Here is a 6,284-nt window from a genome sequence, read left to right as displayed (position 1 = left end):
TTGTTTCTGAAAACGAACAGTTTTTATTTATTTATTTATTTTTATGACGGCCGTAAATTTCGGGAAAGAACTCACCGGCATCAGCCTTGGGGAGCGGGGTTGCAGGGGGCGATGTCACATCCCCGGTCACGTAAAACGACGGTGAATCTGCGATATGTGAAATTTCGAGAAAAAGCAACTTACTTTCGAATGATGACGATTCGATTATGAATGATGATGATCTGAATGATAACGAGTGGATAGTTTCATCGCCAGGGGAACACCGTTCTACCCCTTACGACGTCGAGCTAAGAGAACTAGAAAATGCTTTAGAAGTGCCTGCTTTATGTAGATCGTACAAAATTGGTTGGCCGACTACCAAATACAGCCAACCAACCGCTCTGCCCTCACGGCACTTTTGACCTTTTTTGTTTGGACACCGTAGGACTTTGATCCTGACTCTGAGGCGACTCAGTATTTCATTTCACTACATTACCACCAGCAATGGGGTCGAGTTTGGTCCGCTTGCGATGAAAATACCATTATATCATAGTAGTTCTTAAGGGGGATTAGTAATTCAAAGTAATTATTATAATAATTAAGTATAAAAATAAAGTAATTAAGAATAAAAATAAAGTAATTCAAAAATCTATGGGTGATTTTCGTTCGCAGAAGGCACGTGAACGCTCTAAGCCCTCATCATAAGATTGGTACTAAGCGTGTTCTCTTAGATTTTCTCTACTCAATAACGTATACTTTAGAGGACAAGGTTGAGCCGTTGATTTTTAGTAAATTAAAGTTTGGTGCGTCTGGAACATGTCCTGCCATCTCGATAGAGTGTCGCACACTAAAATATTTGCAAATTCGGGCTCAATACAAATCAACGGATAGTCCTGGAATTGTACAAAATGTGTCATTGACGAGGGCAAAGCAAGGAGGACGCGCCAGTACTTCTGTTTTGACAATATTTTACGCCGTTTCTGAGCGCTGTGCGAGCAAACGTTCTCTATTGTCTTGTGCAGAAGTGATTCCCCCTTAAGTAAAGTCGTTGTTGTCTGTAAATCGTACGGTCGTACTCAATCGGACACATACAAAAAAATGGCCCTCCAAGTCTGCTGTACCTTCCTCCTTTTCTTTTTCTTTTTCAATGATCCTTCCTTCTCCTCTTCTGAAATCCATAACCGAATAATAATTAAAAAAAACATGGCCATTCGCTCAAAACTTCTATCGTTTATTATTAAAAAGTTCATTAGTAAAAATTAGTGGGAGCTGCGCCCCAGCGTGTTACTAGCGCGGCCGTAACATCGAGCACTTGTCCTAGAATATATTGACATTTATTGTAATTGTGGTGACATTTTCCTAATTTAACTGATTCTGACTAATTTAACATGCTTACAGTCGCGTTAACGCATACAGGTATAATACATAATATATTAAATATATAAATACATTATATAATATATAATATATAATATATATATATATATATATAAATAAATATATTAAAACATTATTATAAATCATTACCGTTCCGACAAAGTGTAGCGAGAACCTGGATGATGTTCAAATGGAAGGGGGTACTTGTGAGTTGAAAGGACTGCTAGAGCTCTTCGAGTTAACTTTTAGGGTTACAAAAAAAAACGTTAAAGGAAAAAGTGACGAGAGCTATCAATTGCTTGTAACCCTAAAAATACCCCAAACAAAACTGAACCGAACATTAACATCGTGGTGATTATTAATATCCTAGCGAACGGTAAATCTCATCAAACAACTCAGAAAAAAGGTGCTGCCTATAGCACCTTCTGATGTCCGGTCAGGGACGCTACCGTACGTACCGTACGTGTTTGTGTCGTGCATATTTTGAGACCTGCTCCGGCTAGTTCTCGTTGTTTACCTAGTAAACGTCCCTATTGAACGCCCTCATTACCATAATTGTCTGAACTACCCTTACATGTACGTACGCTCATGAAGAATGTCTAGTACAACATGCGGAGCAAGACTAACCCATTCCGGATGCGTACTGTGTTGCCTCGAACTGCTCCGTTCCGAAAGGTTGAGATTCGAAAGGCCCTGATAAGAATAAGCGAGAAAGGAATATTAAGCAATGCTGAATGTACGTACTAATGAGTACCCATGCCACATAATAACGTACCCGTGCCGCGCACTCTTAAAAATGAACTTCACCACATAGCACGCTCCTAGCCAACCATCACCCCGAATGACAACGTTCTCGCCCTAGATTTGTTGAAAACGGGAGGAGGAGCCTATTTTGTGCCTATTATGCACGGCACAAAATGGGCTCCTCCTCCCGCTTTCAACAAATCAGGGGCGAGAACGTGGTCATTCGGGATGGTGGTTGGCTAGGAGCGCGCTATGTGGTGAAGTTCATTTTTAAGACTGCAGAAGGCAACCGGTGGTTGCGGCCGTTTTAAAGGAGCACTAAAATGCAAAGTCCGTGTTTCAATTAGTCTAATGCAAGCAAAATTAGGTTAACACTGTGCTACTCTGTAGAAGAAAAACGCAATGAAAACACAGCAGTCTTTGGCGGCAACGAATAGTATAGCCAGGAGGCAAGTATTGACGGCATCCAATGAGACAGCAGGAGAAGCACGCGCATTCGTATAGCGGGCATGTGGATTTGGAACGGGTCCGCTCGTAGTGTTTCCTATATGCGCGGCATCATGCGCACTGCTGCATTTTTCAATACAGATTCACTGAATCGCCCACAACAGTCCTCGCGAATGTTCCATTGACAACGTTTATCTTCACGTCCGCGGAGACTCCAGTCTGCTTCACAACGCGCACTATGTTTTTTACCGAGACTGCTCCATGGTGTGCCACGCGCGTTCACGCGGAGCATGGACTAAAAGCACCGGTGCACGAGCTGAAGCGTCGTGCTTAGTGCACTGCTTGGCGCCGAAGCAAGAAAGAGTCAGATATAATGTCGATTGTAGCTCCGTAACGGAATCAAAGTTTTGAATTATGATAACAAGCACGAAATTAACATAGCGTCTAACGTAATTTGAAGTGAACTTGCGCCCGTAGGATGCAAGCGTCTGTCACCGACAATCTCTAAAGGATTCCCGGACCACAGCACTCTCCAAAAGCTAAGCTTCAGCACATAACACGCGCTGGGCCGACCGCTGCTACGAGTGACATGGTCGTCCGTTCGGATTCCAGGGTGGCGGGAAAAAGGGAGGTATATCTTTCTGTGTTGCAGGACAGGTAGGACAGTCCTCTAGGCGGCAGCTCGTAGACAGGTGGGTATGACTGCAGGGTATAAATAGGCACGAGGCCGCTACGTTTGGGCAGTGTGCTCCGGAGAAACAGTTTGTTGATCGATGCTTCCCATGGGATCACCCATTCCATTCCAATTCCATTCCTCGGAATGAAGATTTGTGATAATTTCCTTCCTTTCAGTTCCTCGGAATGAAAAGGTATGGTCAACTCCCATTCCTGGAATGGCTTGGCAACTCCATTCCATTCCTTTAATTCCACCAATAAGATAATTAGGACCGGTACGCGTACTAGCTAGCAAAGCAGTGCTATAGAGGAGATTGACATTACCCAGCACGGAAAAAGCACAAGGTTATTTCAAGCACAAGACAAGGTTATTTCGCCCTCCTCCTCTTCCCCCTCCTCTTCATTGGCATTATCATTACAGGAGTTTTCCACTCAAGTAACTGGTGCAAGTGATGTGGGGTTGCGTGCATTTTATTTGTTCTTCAAAACAGAACAGAACCGAACCAAACCATCGCCCTTGACCGTGTGGCACCCAAACCATTACATTCCAATTCAATTCCGCCAGCGAAAAAATGCCTAATTCCATTCCCAGGACAGTTTCCGCCATTCCATTCCAATTCCATTCAGGGCTCTGATAAATCTGGAATGATTCCGGAATCATACCAACCCCGGAGTGGGAACTCCGCAATCCTGCTTCCCAGGCAGCACAATGTACTGAAAGGCGAGTGCGATGGGGGGCGGACGGTATACGCCTTGTCAATGTTCTTTAATTTCACGGGTCTGTTCGAGGCCTTCCACCTAGCCGTCTACCCCCATTGGTATCTAGACTTTGGGAATATCGTGCTGCCTGGATTTGTTCGAAGGTAAAATAAACCTTGATGAAAGAATGGTTTCACTGGAAAGGTTATCAAGGTGTAGGACTCGAACCCAGATCTCCTGGATTATCGATCCGGGGCTCTACCAAACAGGGTAGCGGAGTTGGAATGAGCCCCCGGAATTAGAGTCAGGAGCCCCAGGAATAGAATTAGAATGGAATGGCGGGAGCTGTCCTAGGAATGAGAATGGAATGGTCTGGGTGCCCCGGTGGCAGTTTTGGTTTCAACGTGCTGGTTTCTGCCCTCGCACCCTTTGCGCCGCACCTGCACACGGTCAAGAGTGAAATAACCTTGTCTTTGTGCTTCTCCCTTGCTTGGTAATGTCAATCTCCTCTGGCACTGCAGGACTCGCCAGTCTGGTTTCCGGTCCTTTTTCTTTTATTGAGGGAGTTAAACGGAATGGAATCCGGTTGAATAAGCCATTCCAGGACTGGGAACTGACCATCCCTTTCAATTCCGAGGAATTGAAAGGGGCGCGCACGCACGCTGCGCGTGCGTGCGCGCGACACGCCATTGAACAGCTCGGGCGAAAATCATAGTGCGATTTACGGAGAGGTATATTGTCGCTGTCCGAAGGACTTGAAGATAATAAACCTCTACCCGAGAAACGTCATCATGACGTTGCTAGACACACCGAAACCAAAACAGATCGGAAAGGGAGAGCTGGGTTCCACGAATGGGCAATTGTTCACTGCCTCCTATTGAAAGAAAAGTAGGACCGAAGGTCGCGTCCCTTTCAGAGACTATCGTAATCCCCTCAAGACCGTGGTTTCCGGTGCGACCTTGTTCACCACTAGCACTGAACGTAGTTCAGCTCTAGCAAACTCGTGGCGCTGCTGAACATTATGACGTCATTTGTTTCCAAACAGGTAGAGGTCTATTGTTTTCAGTGGAACATTTGTGATGACTGTTGTGAGCTACAATTCAGTAAAAAAAACAGCGCTGGGCATCATGCCGCACCTGTACGGAACACTACAACCAGCCCCGTTCCAAATCCACACGTACACGCTAGGCATGCGCGCGCTTCTGCTGCTGTCTTATTGGATGCCTCTAAGCTTTTCCTGGTTTCCTGGGGTTCCCATTGGCTGCCGCCAACGACGCCTGTTTTTCATTGCGTTTCCCTTCTGAAACACGGGCTACCAAAATGTTGTTTCTGCTTTTTAGTGCTCCTATAATGTCCACGTGGTAAATAAGGTGACGCAGTATGCTTGCTTCCTCTACGTAGGTAGCCTTCAGTGATTTCGCAGAAATTCACTGCTGGGGCGTGCCGAGCATTCAAGGGGGCGGGGGGGGGGGGCGGGTATGCTTGGCGAAGGTTCCACTCAGAGAATTTTTCTTCGACACGGAAAGAATCGTGGCACAATGGTGACATCTCTGCACAGCTTTCCCGTTTTACTTGTACATGTTATTGCGTTAGCCGTATTATCACGTTATTACGTACAGAGTACATTTGAATATCACACGACCGACAACAAAAAAAGACTAGAACCTTGTCTCACGAAGCTCAATGAATACCTAGCACACAGATTGGACTAATGCATGGTAAGATCATCTGCATGACTGTGTTCCTACAGCCCAAGTTTGACAGTACAGGATGTAACTCGCTGCGCCGGACTCATTACCAGAACGTGTTGGTGGCCAAGCTGGGTGGGGTCGCATGAGAAATTTCAGGGGGGTGGGGGGGAGGGGGGGGAGCTGTTTCAAAAATGCAGGGGGTGTACGGAAATCGCCAGTGGCGTTGTCACCAGTTGATGGTGATAAGGGGCCGAACTGTGCAGCGCCGACTATTTAGCGTGTTTCGTAGGTGTAGCATATTTTCATCATCAATATCTGCATCAGGTTGTGACAAAAACATAGGACTAAATGACTCTTAAAGGACGCACGCGCATTTTATACGGTTTAGTGGCACAGTTTTACCTGAAAACCTACATACCTCGAGTATCGTAGAACCGTTCGTATGCTCCGTCTGGTTGCTCTGCACGACAAAAAGAGTACAACTGTTGTAAACCTGGGCCCTTCACGCATGTCAGAGAATTACGGTACACCTACGCCTTGTGGCTTAAAGAAATAAGGAGCCGTTAAGCGCGGACCCCAAAACGAGCGACACGCGACATGCTACAGATTTTGTCGGTGTCGCGTGTTCTAGTGCTGGCTGTTTACCGACCCATTTCAGCGGCGACAAAGCGA

This window comes from Ornithodoros turicata, chromosome 1, assembly GCF_037126465.1.
Source record: "Ornithodoros turicata isolate Travis chromosome 1, ASM3712646v1, whole genome shotgun sequence".
NCBI lineage: Eukaryota > Metazoa > Arthropoda > Arachnida > Ixodida > Argasidae > Ornithodoros > Ornithodoros turicata.
This window is presented reverse-complemented; position numbering follows the sequence as displayed.